The sequence below is a fragment of the Silurus aristotelis genome, assembly GCF_946808225.1.
Source record: "Silurus aristotelis genome assembly, chromosome: 11".
Taxonomy (NCBI): domain Eukaryota; kingdom Metazoa; phylum Chordata; class Actinopteri; order Siluriformes; family Siluridae; genus Silurus; species Silurus aristotelis.
Window position 1 is genome coordinate 18,394,899 of NC_139584.1, and position 15,100 is coordinate 18,409,998.

Sequence of the window (15,100 nt, forward strand, 5' to 3'; positions counted from 1 at the left end):
TATTGTTTCAGCAGCAGGCACCAACGGATAGATTAATGACGGTCACGCGTTCTGTTTAAGCCTAAATTCGAGTGTGCATGGCTGGAAGGATTACCTTACATAAATTTACTAGGTCAACATGAGAATATATTAACAGCAGTCCCTGAGTCGATGGAAGTGACATCTGTGAAAGTTGATGTATGTTTCTGTTCAAATGGAACGTATACTAGTTCGGGGATGTTTATGGGAATATCTGATTGTGACAGTTATTTGATGAATCTGGGCCAACACCGTAATAAAAATATTAGTAAATTATATGAAGTGAAGTTTCATGCACCACATCAGAAATATAGTAAAACTTTGATGGTGAAAAATCAAGATTTGCCTGGAAATGTGACAATAGGAAATTTTGAAGACATTTGGTGGGTTTGTGGTGATAAGGCATATATATTTCTGCCTTATGGATGGATAGGATGCCATTACATGGCAAAACTGAAGCTCCCATATGAGGTTTTTACAGTACAGAAAGGAGACGGCCCTGATACAAATCAGTCAAATGTTGTTTCTGCTAATAGGAGGAAAAGAGCATTGGCACAGTTCCATAATTTGGAGTCATACCATTGGAGAATAAGTCTAGGAGAAAAGTGGGGTATAGGACTGTTCCCATGGTATGGTGTGACATTTTTAGCTGATCATATTGATAATATCACTTATACATTACAGGGTTTCGCCAATGAGACAATAAGGGGATTTGATTTTCTGTCTAATACTCAAAGAAGTCACAGATTGACCCTGCTAAAGCATGACATGGCGTTAGATTATATATTGGCCAAGCAAGGTGGCCTATGTGTGGCTTTGAACTTAACTGGTGATGCATGTTACACCTTGATCCCCGATTCTTCTGATAATATGACTAGTGTTATAGAGGCATTGCGAAACATACGGGATGCCTTCGGTCCATCAGCAGGAGCCGGATGGTCTGCTAATTCTTGGTTGCAAGACAAATTAGGTCCGGTAGGTGCGGTCCTGGTACAGATTTTTATGGCAGTTATCTTATCGTTGTGTGTGATGTTTTGCTTTTGCACGCTGTTGCTGACCTTTGCGAAAGCAATGATATTGCGATGGGTTGGAGTTGTGATGCCTGGGGACGGTACTCAGATGCCGCTGCTGCGAACAGCAGATGTAGATGGAATAGAATTAGATGGTGAACTGATGGAGAAGTATCCGTTTTGATATTAGTTCTTATTGTGATTCTTCGTGTAATTTGACTATAAGCTTACTTTTTAATAGTTTCCCCCTATACTGTGTTCGGGTGAAAGGGGGGAATGGAATGTGATATGATTCATTTGTTGCCTGAGAAGACGATACTGGTTGTTTTTTTTTTTCTTTTCTTCTCTCCAAGGAAACAATATTGGGGGAGATTTTAAGGCTCGGAATGAGGAATGCTGTGATTCTACACATCGGCGACCCCATACTGAGAATCAACGCAGCCGCGGATGGACATTTTCCCCATACACATATATATGTTTATTATAGGATTTTGTGTTACAGTATATCCAGTAACATTGATAGAAAATGTTTATACTAGTAGTAATCATAGTAAGTCATGATAGTTTTTAAGTTTCTTCTGATGCATAACAAATGCATATGTATTACTTCTTGTTAAAATCTTGATTGGGCTGGAGTACAATTTGTGGCCACCTGGGGCAGAGGGGCCGTGAGAGCGGTTTTCCTGTCTTGATTGTTTGAAGGATATTCAAGGAGAAACGGCTGCCTGACAGGTTTTTTCTCTCTCACACTCATTATAAATTCACACATAAATTCATTATATTGTTAAGGTTCTGTGACAGAATGTATTATTACTATTTCTGTAAACAATGATGAACATGTATGTTATATTCTTTTGTTTATCGTGGGATTAATGATCCCCCGAAGGGGGGAATATGTAGTATCTTAAATGTATAGTATCTTAAATGTGTAATATCAAAAGGCCTAAATTCATGTTATTCTGCAATGGTGACATTCCTGGAGAGGCCAAAAGTTAATTACTGAACCGCCGGGACGGATGGTTCTCTTTAAGCAAAAGTGTATGAGAAGGCTTTAATGTTATCTCAAGACTACAGGGAGACTGGCGCCGTGTTCTTAAAACAAATATAGAATGTGGTCCAGGATGTATATCCTTTTGGGAGGCGACCTCTGACCCGTTCACCATATACGAGGAGGTACAGGAAAACAGGATGTGCTTTATGTTTTATGATCTGGGAATGTAACCCCTGGAAACATCTGGACATTTCAGTCAGGGCAAAGGCAGGCTTCTCTTTACGTTCAACATTATTGTACAGTAAGCTCATATGCATCTCATTTACATTAAGAGGCGGACCCGGGAAACGGGCAAGCATTTAATGTGTGTGTAAGCATGGATCTGGAGTCAGACTTTGAATCAGAGCGTGCTGACTCCAGGCTTGACCGGAAAGCCTGTAAAGATGCTATATTTCTGTGTTGAATAAAATCATTATTTACACGAAATACGGTGTCTAAGGAGAGTCCTTCCAGCCGACAACTACACCTCACCAAGACGACAAATATACAACACTACCCTTGCCAACACCTTACAGTCTCCAATTTCCTTCAGGTTGCATCTTCTACATAGAACATAGTCCGCATGTGTGTACCTTCCTCCACTCTTATAAGTCACCCCTTGATCATCCTTCTTAAAATACGTGTTCACCACTGCCATTTCCATCCTTTTAGCAAAATCTACTACCATCTGCCCTTCCACATTCCTCTCCTTAACACCATACCTACCATCACCTTCTCATCACCTCTGTTCCCTTCACCTACACGCACATTAAAGTCTGCCCCAATCACCAATCTTTCATTCCTTGTTTCACCTTCTACCACTTCATCTAACTCACTCCAGGATTTTTCCTTCTCCTCCACTGATGACATTTATCATCGTGATGAACGTGAAGCTGGAAGTTGAAGTCCAGCTTCACGTTCATCACCCTATCAGAAACTCTCTTCACCTCCAATACACTCTTACTGTAATTTTTCCTTTAAAATCTACACCATTTCTCTTTCCATCCACAGCATGATAGAACAGTTTAAACACCTCCAATGTTCCTGGTCTTACTCCCTTTCCACTTGGTCTTCTAAACACACAACATATCTAACTTTCTCCTCTCCATCATATCAGCTCCCTCTCTCCCTTTATCATAGTACCAACATTTAAAGTGCCAACTTTAACCTCAACTCTCCTACACTTTTTTTTCTTCTGTCTCTGTAGAAGTCTTTTTCCTCTCCTTCTCCTCTTTAGGCACCTATAATGCTAAGTCAAATAACCAAACCAACACGTTTTTATCAAGTTTGTAAAACGACGGTCCTCATAGGGCGATACACAGTCCTTACATTTCAGGTCAGTGTCACACCCATCCCCCGACACATAACCAAACCAACATGTTTTTATCAAGTGTGTAAAATACAACGGCCCTCATAGGGCGATACACAGTCCTTATATTACAGGTCAGCGTCACGCCCATCCCCCACACACACACACGTGATGAATGAATGAATTTTTTATTTATTTTTTTTTTTACTCAAAGTGTAAGTTCGTCACAACAACTTCTTTAGAACAACAGTCCACGTATAACAGTCTAATGTGATGCTTAACCATCTACATAGAACACTGTTAGTGTCAGGAAGGAAAATATGTTCACTTACTATTTCTTTCTCCGATGTGGAAATATTCACACTGCATTCCGTCACAGCCACCGAGGTCTCTTCACATAATTACTGAAAATATATGATGGAAAATGTTTACCAAGTGGACATCATAACCCATTCTAGTGCTCAGTCTGATGGATAAATAGGCAGAGAGTACCTCATGTCCGTTTGAAAACATTCAAACACATGATCATCTACATTAGAAAATTAGATTATATCAAATGTGTTTCACACTACATCTGGAATGGCCGAAAGTGGACAAGTTCAACATTTTAGATCGTGTTTACACCTGTATTTAGCTCCATACACTTGTGACGGGATTAATACACATGTAAATACAAGGTGTAAACAGCACCTATAATGCTGAGTCAAATAACCAAACCAACATGTTTTTATGAAGTGTGTAAAATACGACGGTCCTCATATGGCGATACACAGTCCTTATATTTCACGTCAGCGTCACGCCTATTCCCCAACACATAACCAAACCAACATGTTATCATCAAGTGTGTAAAATACGACGGCCCTCATAGGGCGATACACAGTCCTTATATTTCAGGTCAGTGTCATGCACATCCCCCAACACAACCAAACCAACACGTTTTTATCAAGTGTGTAAAATACGACAGTCCTCATAGGGCGATACACAGTCCTTATATTTCAGGTCAGCATCACACTCATCCCCAGACACACACGTGATGAAAATGAGTGAACAGACATATCGTCATTAAAGCATATTTAAAAGATTGCATTTATCATAATTGTTTTAGAGCTTTCAAACTTAATATAATAATTTAAAATCTTACAAGTGCAAACCCCTTACCACTAGCTGGGAAAAGAACTAATTTTTAACAATTATCTGTATACCTCTTTGACAGTCTGAAATCACTAGTGATTATTGAATGTCCAGGCTGAAAAGTGTGCATACAAGGGTCTATACCTCACCCACACTAAAAGGCAGACACAACCAAACCAACATGATTATCAAGTGTGTAAAATAGGATGGTCCATATGGGGAGATACACAGTCCTTTTTTAAACAAGTATCACTCAAAGTCTATGTTGTCATAAAAAGTCCAAGTAAAACAGTCTAGTGTGATGCTAAACCCTCTACACAGAACACTGTCAGTGTCAGGAAGGAAACATGTTCACTTACTTTCTCCGATGTGGAAGTATTTACACTGCATTCAGGCACAGCCACCGAGGTCTCTTTACATAATTCCTGAAAATATATGAGGGAAAATGTTCACCAAGTGGACATCATAACCCATTCTAGTGCTCAGTCTGATAAATAAATAGGCAGAGAGTACCTCATGTCCATTTGAAAACACTCAAACACATGATCATCTACATTAGAAAATTAGATTATATCAAATGTGTTTCACACTACATCTGGAATGGCAGATAGTGGAAGTTCAACATTTTAGATCGTGTTCACACCAAAAACAGTCTAGTGACTAGTCTACCTCAACCCTCTATATAGAACACTGTCAGTGTCAGGAATCAAACATGTTCACTTACTTTCTCTTATGTGGAAGTATTCACACTGCATTTAGTCACAGCCACTAAGGTCTCTTCACATAACTCCTAAAAATGAGAGAGAGCGCAAGAGAGAGGGGGGATACAACAATGATGGAATATACAATAGCAACCAGTCTTATCACCAGTGTTAAACCAAATCTTACTGTCACTTTGCATCATCAAAACTATAACATGGTTGACATTTTGTAATAAAAACGTTTTTAAGAGAGCACATACTCACCCTTAAACGCCATGGCCAAGAGGAATCCCCATAGCTGTATGTAATCTCCTTATCCGGAAATATATCCCCTATGATAAAAAGGCAGAGGTGTGGCCTTCCTTCAACAATTATTGTCCTCACTTTGCAGTTTGGATTTCTGTGATCGTCATTCACCAGTCGTCCAAGCGTCCCATCCTCTTTTGAAGCATCTATGCTGTAAAAAACATTGTGCAGAAAAAAAACCCAAAAAACCTTAAAACATTCCTGACTGAAACATAAGCTACTAACTGAATATCATATGTTCTGGGGTTGAACCATGCCTTATTTATTATACTGTCAAATAGATGACAAATTATTTCTCTTCCAAATAACCAATTAATGTGGGATGAACCACTCAAGTTGAGAAAAATAAATAAAATACCCTTTAGGAATGAACCAGCAACTTACCAGTAACGTGTTCCATTCCACATAAAGTCAAACAAGTAGTTTTGAATATCTTCAACATGTTTACTTTGGGAGAGGATCCCATGGTATGTAACAACAAAGGTGGAAGTTTCAATATGTTCAAGTGCAACCACACCTCTCCCTAACAGGGGAGCACTTTGACATTTACATACTGTATCTTACACTGGGGTAAACAACATATTTACATACAAGTTGTCAAACAATTAACAAATATCAAAATATTTTCTCAAATTTAACGTATAGTTTACAGAAAATACTGTAATATTTCAATTCCTGTTTTTTCTTTTACTCCACCTATTTGTTATACAAATTAACCAACTTATTTTTTCAAAGTGAAATGTCAAATTGTGGATGATAAAATGAGGTGCAGTAAAAGAAAAACAGGAATTGAAATATTACAGTATTTTCTGTAAACTATACGTTAAATTTGAGAAAATATTTTGATATTTGTTAATTGTTTGACAACTTGTATGTAAATATGCTGTTTACCTCAGTGTAAGATACAGTATGTAAATGTCAAAGTGCTATTTGTATAATATCATATATATACTTTTATTTAATGCCATGCCATCTTCATGGCAAAAACAGTTTATAAAGAACAAAATACCATAAAATTACAAATAAATAATTACAGCACAAGACAGTTTAAATAAAAATGTTTACATTAATACATGATAAAAATTCTAAAACATTTCCTGATTAAACTTTGGTAAACAGCTCTGTGGTAGAGCGGCCTTACGGGTTCGCCTTCTACCCAAATAATGGCAATACTCGCTGTGATGTTCCGTGTAAAGTGGTGTTTATTTACAGCGTGCTCAAGTGCAAAGTCCAAATTATATACAATACCCCATGAAAGAAAAAGTGGCAAAATAACAAAACAAAGACAATTATGATGAAAGTAAAGAAAACTATATACAAAATAGGTGCACCTGCTCATGTGCATTCACTACAATGCTTCTCAGACCTCGTTCTCTCCACAATGCACCACTCCTACAACTCCCCTCAATTGAATTGGGAGACTGGTTTATAAAGTGTTAGCCCCTCCCCTTGGACTCAACCATTTCACCCAAAGGGGTTTGGTAATTTTGTAGCTAGTCACAAAATGGCTTAATAACAATATAAATATCATAATAAATAATAAACATAATAACAATAACAACACTAATAATAACAATAATAATGATAACGAAAATTACAACAATGCCAATAATAATAATAATCACCCACAAAAAAAAAGGTCCCATTAACATAAATTTGCCGACTTCCGGTTTTGCCGTAGTGCTGGCGCTTTAAAGCCAGCCGCTATTCAGCGCTCCGGTTCGCTGCCATCCAAGCCCAACCCGGAAGACCGACGCCACAAACAGGTGAGTACACAAAGTTTGAGGAAGTCCTTCCGTTTGTGTGTGTGTGTGTGTGTGTGTGTGTGTGTGTGTGTGTGTGTGTGTGTGTGTGTGTGTGTGTGTGTGTGTGTGTGTGTGTGTGTGTGTGTGTGTGTGTGTGCGCGCGCGCGCGCTTATTGTCCGGGATGAGAGATGAATGAATGAATCGAGTGTGTGTGTGTGTGTGTGTGTGTGTGTGTGTGCGCGAGCGGCGTGCTACCAGTGTGTGTGTGCACCCACAGCGCTGTAGCAAGAAACAGAGGAGAAGTGAAAGTATAGTGTGTATTGTCCTGCTGACCATAGGGACAGTTCACTCTGTCACAAGCTCATTAAATGAATTGACTTCATAAAACAAGCTTCTGTGGTCATTATAAACAGGACAGTCCAACAAAATGTTTGACAGTGAGAGTGGTACAAACCAAAGTGCTATTTGTGATGCACAACTTACCTTTAAATGTGTTGATTTCTCGTCCCTCACTGAAGGCTTTGTCTTTGCCTGACCATATGTATTTTTACATCCTGCTCAGTTTATGCTCTTTTCTAAAGAAAATTCCAGACAACAATGAGCATGTGGACTTATATATGTCTTATAAATTATATATGTATCTGTACATTATGGTCAAACTTTAGGGAAGTATGTGTCTAAATACATAATTTTGCACATAAATGGTAGTTGTTAACATAAATGTAACTGATTTTAGTGTAATTAAAATTAATTAATTAATGCTGTAAATCCTCAACTCTCACAAGCAATCATGATTAAATAGTAAATAAGAATACATTTAGCATTTATATGGAGATTTATACATATGAATTACGAAAAACAGTACATTAAAATAAGACTTCATTACATGTCTATGGACCACTCGTGAATTTTGTTTATACAAAAAACAACTAATCTTACTTTACTCGCACATAGCACTTAAAACTAAATGAAATGGCAGATGCCTGCTCAGCTAACATCTCATTAGCCCGATTAGCCATCAGGCACGGGAGTTTTAACTGGTTTAAAGCTCCATCTGAGTTTGGACACACAGCACCATAAAAATATAAAAAATAAACAAATAAACTTACTTTCAGCTTCAGTTAATGAACTTTTGACGCTATCACTTCCAAACTCTGCTGAAATGAAGTTAATTCGGCTAATGAAGCTAATCGGCAGCACTTCTTGTCAGCTGCTGAGCTCAATAGCGCATGCTGAGTTTGACGGACATAAAAACCAGCCGAGCGCTGACGAGGATTCCGCCGCTCGACCAATGAAACGCGAGCAGGGACCGTCAGAAATGTGTATGAGGGCGCAGTAGCGCCAAAGTGCCGATAGTAGGAGATTATACACTCTGAGCACACACTGGATACACAAAAAAAACGGGCGCAACGGAATTATTAGGATTTTTCGAAAAAAAAGCGGATTTATGTTCGGGACATTATCGTGTGTTTCTCTACACTGCTCGACTTATGAGGACATCTGGCAACAACTTATTTAACTCTTTAACCTTTAACCCAGTGAGTAGCTACTGATTTTTTAAACAAAGGACACGGACTCTGAACTCCGCCGTGGGTGTCACATGGCCTCTGGAGTCCGCTGTAGGCGTCGCTCAGTCTCTGGACACCATCAAGGACGTCTTCCTGATCCCGGTCTCCAACGAGAGCATCACTAGGTCTCCGATCCCTGCTGCGGACGTGGCTTCGCTCCTGACCTCCGTGCTGGACGTCACTCCGCTCCAGTCCTCCCCCTGGATGTCACTCCGCTCTAGTCCGCCCCTGATCGCTGCTGAGGGCGTCACTCGGTCTCGGGTCTCAGCCATTGAGGTCGCATAGCCTCTGGACTCCGCTGAAGATGTCTCTCTGCCTCCGGCCTCCGCTGTAGATGTCTCTTCGTCTCCAGTGTCCACTGCAGGCGTCCCTCCGTCCCCGATCGCCGCTACAGTGGCTCTCCGTCCCCGGTTGCCGCTGAAGACGTCTCACCATCTCCAGCCTTCACCCTGCCTCCGGTCTTTCGCTCCATTCCTGGCCTCCTCTGTGAGCTGCGCGCCGTTTCGGACCTCCGCTGGGGGCATGATTCCGTCCCGTGTCATCGGAAGGGGCATCGTCTGGTTCAGGCTCTCCGCCAGGGTTGTCGCTCCACCTCGAGTCCTTCCCGGCTTTCCCCGGCTCTGCGGCAATTCTGACCGGGTCCCGTTCGACCCTTGACGGCCACCATGGCCCTCCTCCGAGTGCCCGGGCCCTCCGGGTATCTGTGGGTTTAGGGCGTGGGGTGCCGCCCCCTCGGGGGGTGGGGGGGTAATGTCAGGGATCCAACTGCCACGCACCCTTTTGTGGCTCTCATGCCTCCGCTCTCCCTGGAGCTCCAGGCTTTACTATGCACACCTGGGGCTCATCATCACTTCACCCTGCTCCTACATAAGCCCCTCACTCTCACTCACTGAATGTGTTGGACGTTTCTTACTGAATGTATGTAATCATTGTTTCAAGCTGGACTCTATGCTCTCCGTTCCGTTCGGAATCCACTACCCGGTACCGGCTGCGCTTCTCCTCCCCGTGCCTCTCGGATCAGCTATGCTTCTCCCCAAGCACACCTCGGACTCTCTCAGCCTAAGAACTACTGTGTGTGTGTGTGTGTGTGTGTGTGTGTGTGTGTGTGTGTGTGTGTATCTCTCTCCTTCACTATCGTTACTAAACCCGAGCGAGCTGTACTCCGGCTTCCGCCTCCTGTTTCACTCGCACCGTGACATGTATATGTATACTTAGTGTTTTTGCCTTTTGCACAGTTTTTACTGTTATAGCCTTTATAATTATTAACTTGTACTTTTACAAAAGTGTCTGCACATTTTTCACTGCTATAGCCTTTATATTTTTCATGTTGGTACTATGACTGGTAAAGGGAGAGAGGTATGATAAAGAGGAGAAAGGTAGATCTGTTCTTTCATGGTTTGTGGATGGAAAGAGAAATGGTGTATTGGTGATTCTGAAGGAAGAGTACAGTAAGAGTGTGGGAGTGTAGGAATGAACGATTGGTGATTGGGGCAGACTTTAATGGGCATGTAGGTGAAGGGAACAGAGGTGATGGGTAGGTATGGTTTACGGAGAGGAATGTGGAAGGCCAAATGGTGGTAGATTTTGCTAAAAGGATGTAAATGGCAGTGGTGAATACGTATTTTAAGAAGAAGGAGGATCATAGGGTGACGTATAAGAGTGGAGGAAGGTGGACTATGTTCTATGTAGGAGATGCAACCTGAAGGAGATTGGAGACTGTAAGGTGTTGGCAGGGGACAGTATAGCTAGACAGCATCGGATGGTGGTCTGTAGAATGGTTTTGGAAGAGAAGAAGAAAAGGAGGAGAGTGAGGACTAAAAGAAGAATAAGATGGTGGAAACTGAAGGAGGAAGACTGTAGTGTGAGGTTCAGGGAAGAGGTCAGACAGGGGCTTGGTGGTGGTGAAGAGGTGCCGGATGATTGTGCAACTACTGCAGGAGTGATGAGGGAGGCAGCTAGAAAAGTTCTTGGTGTGACATCCGGAAATAGAAAGGTAGACAAAGAGACATGGTGGTGGAATGAGGAAGTGCAGGAGAGCATAAGGGGAAACAGACGTGGGATCAACAGAGTGATGAGAAAAGTAGGCAGGAGTACAAGGAGATGCGGCAGCAGGTAAAGAGGGATGTGACAAAAGACAAGGAAAAGGCATATGAGGAGCTGTATGAGAGGTTGGACACTAATAAAAGAAGAAAAGGATTTGTACCAAATGGCCAGGCAGAGGGACCGAGCTGGGAAGGATGTGCTGCAAGTTAGAGCAATAAAGGATGGAGATGGAAATGTGTTGACTAGTGAGGAGAGTGTGTTGAGAAGGTGGAGGGAGTATTTTAAGCAACTGATGAATGAGGAAAATCAGAGAGAGAGGAGGTTGGATAATGTGGAGATGCATGAAGTGGATATGATTAGTAAGGAGGAAGTTAGAGCAGCGATTAAGAGGATTAAGAGTGGAAAGTCGGTTGGACCAGATGACATATGGGTAGAAGCAAGGAGATGGCAGTGGAGTTTTTAACCAGATTGTTCAACAAGATTCTGGAAGGTGAGAAGATGCCTGAGGAATGGAGAAGAAGTGTGCTGGTACCGATCTTTAAGCATAAGGGAGATGTGCAGACCTGCAGTAACTACAGGGGAATTAAGTTGAACCATGAAGTTATGGGAAAGAGTAGTGGAAGCCAGGCTGAGAGAAGAGGTGACCATCTGTGAGCAACAGGAAGAGCACCACAGATGCATTATTTGCTTTGAGAATGTTGATGTAGAAGTATAGAGAAGGTCAGAAGGAGTTGCATTGTGTGTTTGTGGATTTAGAGAAAGCGTACGAAGGAGTGACGAACCCTGCCATCAGGGGGGGCACAAGCCAGTGCACTCTTAGTGCCGGTCCCAAGCCCGGGTAAATGGGGAGGGTTGCGTTAGGAAGGGCATCCAGCGTAAAACATGTGCCAAATCAAATATGCGGATCACAAATGAGAATTTCATACCGGATCGGTCGAGGCCCGGGTTAACAACGACCGCCACAGGTATCGTTAGCCAACAGGGTACCGGTGGAAATTGGGCTACTGTTGGCCGAAGGAGGAGAAGGAGAGGAGCAAGGCGTCTACAGAGACGGCAGGAAAAGGAGCAGTGTAGGAGAGTAGAGGTTTGGGTTGGTACTTTAAATGTTGGTACTATGACGGGTAAAGGGAGAGAGATAGCTGATATGATTGACAGGAGAAAGGTAGATATGCTGTGTGTTCAGGAGACCAAGTGGAAAGGGAGTAAGGCCAGGAACATTGGAGGTGGGTTTAAACTGTTTTATCATGGTGTGGATGGAAAGAGAAATGGTGTAGGGGTGATTCTGAAGGAAGAGTACAGTAAGAGTGTAGTGGAGGTAAAGAGAGTTTCTGATAGGGTGATGATCGTGAAAGGTGGAAGCTGAAGGGATGATGATAAATGTTATCAGTGCCTATGCTCCACAAGTTGGCTGTGAGATGGAGGAGAAGGAAAGATTCTGGAGTGAATTAGATGAAGTGGTAGATGGTGTACCTAGGAAAGAACGATTGGTGATTGGGGCAGACTTTAATGGGCATGTAGGTGTAGGGAACAGAGGTGATGAGGAGGTGATGGGTAGGTATGGTTTTAAGGAGAGGAATGTGGAAGGGCAGATGGTGGTAGATTTTGCTAAAAGGATGGAAATGGCAGTGGTGAACACATGTTTTAAGAAGAAGGAGGATCATAGGGTGACGTATAAGAGTGGAGGAAGGTGCACACAGGTGGATTCTACTCTCACCACAAATCACAATATTATCCGCAAACATCATAGTGAACAGAGACTCCTGTCTGACCTCGTCTGTCAACCTGTCCATCACCACTGCAAAGAGGAAAGGGCTCAGAGGCGATCCTTGATGCAGTCCAACCTCCACCTTGAACCAGTCTCTCATTAATACTGCACACTTCACTGCTGTCACACTGTCCTTATACATGTCCTGCACCAACCACACATACTTCTGACACATTTTTTTTAAGTGGGAGAACTTGCACAATTGGTGGCTGACTAAATAAGTTTTTTGCCCCACTGTATGTGAATGAGAGGGAGGGCAGTGGAGCGGTTGCAGGAAGAAGAGGTGGTGAAGGTGGAGGAGTTCAGGTACCTGGGGTCAACAGTGCAAAATACTAGAGAGTGTGTTAAATGTAACGCGGTCCTACTAGTGTGTCGCACTCTTCTAACCAACACTAGGTCACTGCATAAAACACTCGTGGAACCACGCCAACCACTGGGGATTCTTATGGACCAAAATCAAAAGATAAGGGTCGTCTCACAGGAGCAAAGGTAAGCAATAAGTATAACAGTATAATCAAATAATAGTCTTTATTGGTAATAAAATAATAGTGAATTGTTGCTGGCTTGGTTTGAAAGAGGCAGATGTAGAGGACAGGGGGGTACTGTGGCGACCCCTAATGGGAGCAGCCGAAAGAAGAAGAATAGAACCTAAAATAAATATAAAAAGTTTAAACAGAGAAATGTACCATTTTAAGTAAAAAAATGGGGTAATTTTGAATTTGATGGCTGCAACACATCTCAACAAATTTTTTGACGGGGCAACAAAAGTAATATTAAAATTAAACAGTCATTTACAGACCATGTCATCAAAACTTTAAAAAATCTGGAGAAATCTCTTTGTACAAGAGATGAGGGCAAAAATCAATATTGGATGCTCGTGACCTTCGAGACCCTAAGGCTGCACTACATTAAAAGACAGTCATCATTCTGTAATGGAAATCACTGCATGGGTTCATTCACACCTTCAGAAATCATTGTGTCAGTGCACACAATTTTCCATGTCATCTTCAAATACAGGTTATATCTCTATCATTATCCAGAAACACTGGCATGCTCTCTGGGCCAAACCTCATTTAAAATTTAGTGAGGCAAACTTGCAAAACTGTTCTGTGTTCAGACAAATCAAAATTGTAATTTATTTTTGGAAACCATGGACATCACGTCCTCTGGACTAAAGAGAAGAGGGACCATCTGTCTTGTTATTAGCGTTCAGTTCAATAAGCCACATCTCTGATGGTATAGGAGTTCATTAATGCAGCTTGCGCATTTGAAAAGGCTCTGTAAATGCTGAATGGTTTTAGAGCAACAAATGCTTCCATTCAGAAAACATATTTTTTAGCGAAGGCCTTGCATATTTGAGCAAGACGATGCTAACTGCCTACTGCATCTTATTACAATGGCATGACTTCATAGTAAAATTCTGGATGCTTAACTGGCATGCCTGCAGTCTAGACCTTTGACCATTTTCAAACATTTAGCATATCATAAAACAAAACAAACAAAAAAGAAAAATCAACAAATGACACCAAGAACTACCCTCTCAGGTGCCAAGCACATTTTTTGCACTTGCACTATTGAGAGCTTTCTTACGGGTAGCATTACTTCCTGGTTCAGCTGAATGTACCATCCGCACCAAGCTCCCTAAGGACCTTCTACAGCATGCGGTGCCAGACCATGGCCAGGAAGATGTGAAGGACCTTAGCCACTGCAACAATGGACTTTTTTTCCTGTTACGTTCAGCGAAGCTCTCTGAAAGCAAACACAGAGAAAATGAGGAGGAGCTTCTTCCCGCAGGCCATTCGGTGTCTAAACAATGGGTTACTTAACGTAATCCCGGGTTCTTTGATAACAGATTGAGGTGTTTCACTATGGGAATCGCTTTGGGCGTGACGAACTACGGAAGCTCTTATGACACCACGTCTATCTTGACAGACAGGTCGTCTCCTTCTAACATCATTGCAGCGAGATTTCTTCCCGTCACCGTGCAAGGAGGGAAGTGCTGGTGAAACACCTCACTCTGTTATCAAAGAACCCGGGATTACGTTAAGTAACCCATCGTTCTTTTTCTAACTTCACTCGGTGTTTCACTATGGGAGATATAGACCGCTCCCGGATTGCACAAGCCAATCACATGGGCTCAGAACGTCTGGCACTCAGCACTGCATGTGCCAAGGATGACGCAGACACATCTAGTCTATAAAACCGCACAAAGGTGTGTGGCGTAGCCCAGCCAGCCGCCGTACAAATTTCCTTAACAGAAACTCCCTTAAGTAGGGCCCATGATGTTGCCATCCCTCTAGTAGAGTGGGCCCTCAGACCCGCAGGTGCCTGAGAACCACAGCATTCATACGCTATAGATATAGCCTCCACAATCCAGTGGGACAGCCGTTGTCTCGACAACGGCTTCCCTTTGTGAGGGGTAGCCCAAGACACAAACAGCTGGTCAGATTTCCGGAAACCCGCTGTTCTCTTG

The 15,100-nt window shown here is 42.2% G+C and overlaps 1 protein-coding gene and 1 long non-coding RNA gene across 2 annotated transcripts in view; one reads left to right on the top strand and one right to left on the bottom strand.

Moving 5' to 3' along the window:
* Positions 1-8,746, bottom strand: part of LOC310733400 — a 33,514-nt gene extending 24,768 nt beyond the window's left edge. The window contains exons 1-6 of the long non-coding RNA XR_014535709.1: positions 8,361-8,746; positions 7,735-7,826; positions 5,890-6,028; positions 5,223-5,656; positions 4,858-4,923; positions 3,700-3,771 (exon numbers count right to left, since the gene is read on the bottom strand). This is a non-coding gene — a long non-coding RNA (uncharacterized lncRNA). The remainder of the gene's footprint in view (positions 1-3,699; positions 3,772-4,857; positions 4,924-5,222; positions 5,657-5,889; positions 6,029-7,734; positions 7,827-8,360) is intronic.
* LOC310733312 (uncharacterized protein) overlaps positions 1-15,100 on the top strand; it is a 91,475-nt gene that overhangs the window by 7,802 nt on the left and 68,573 nt on the right. The window lies entirely within an intron of this gene.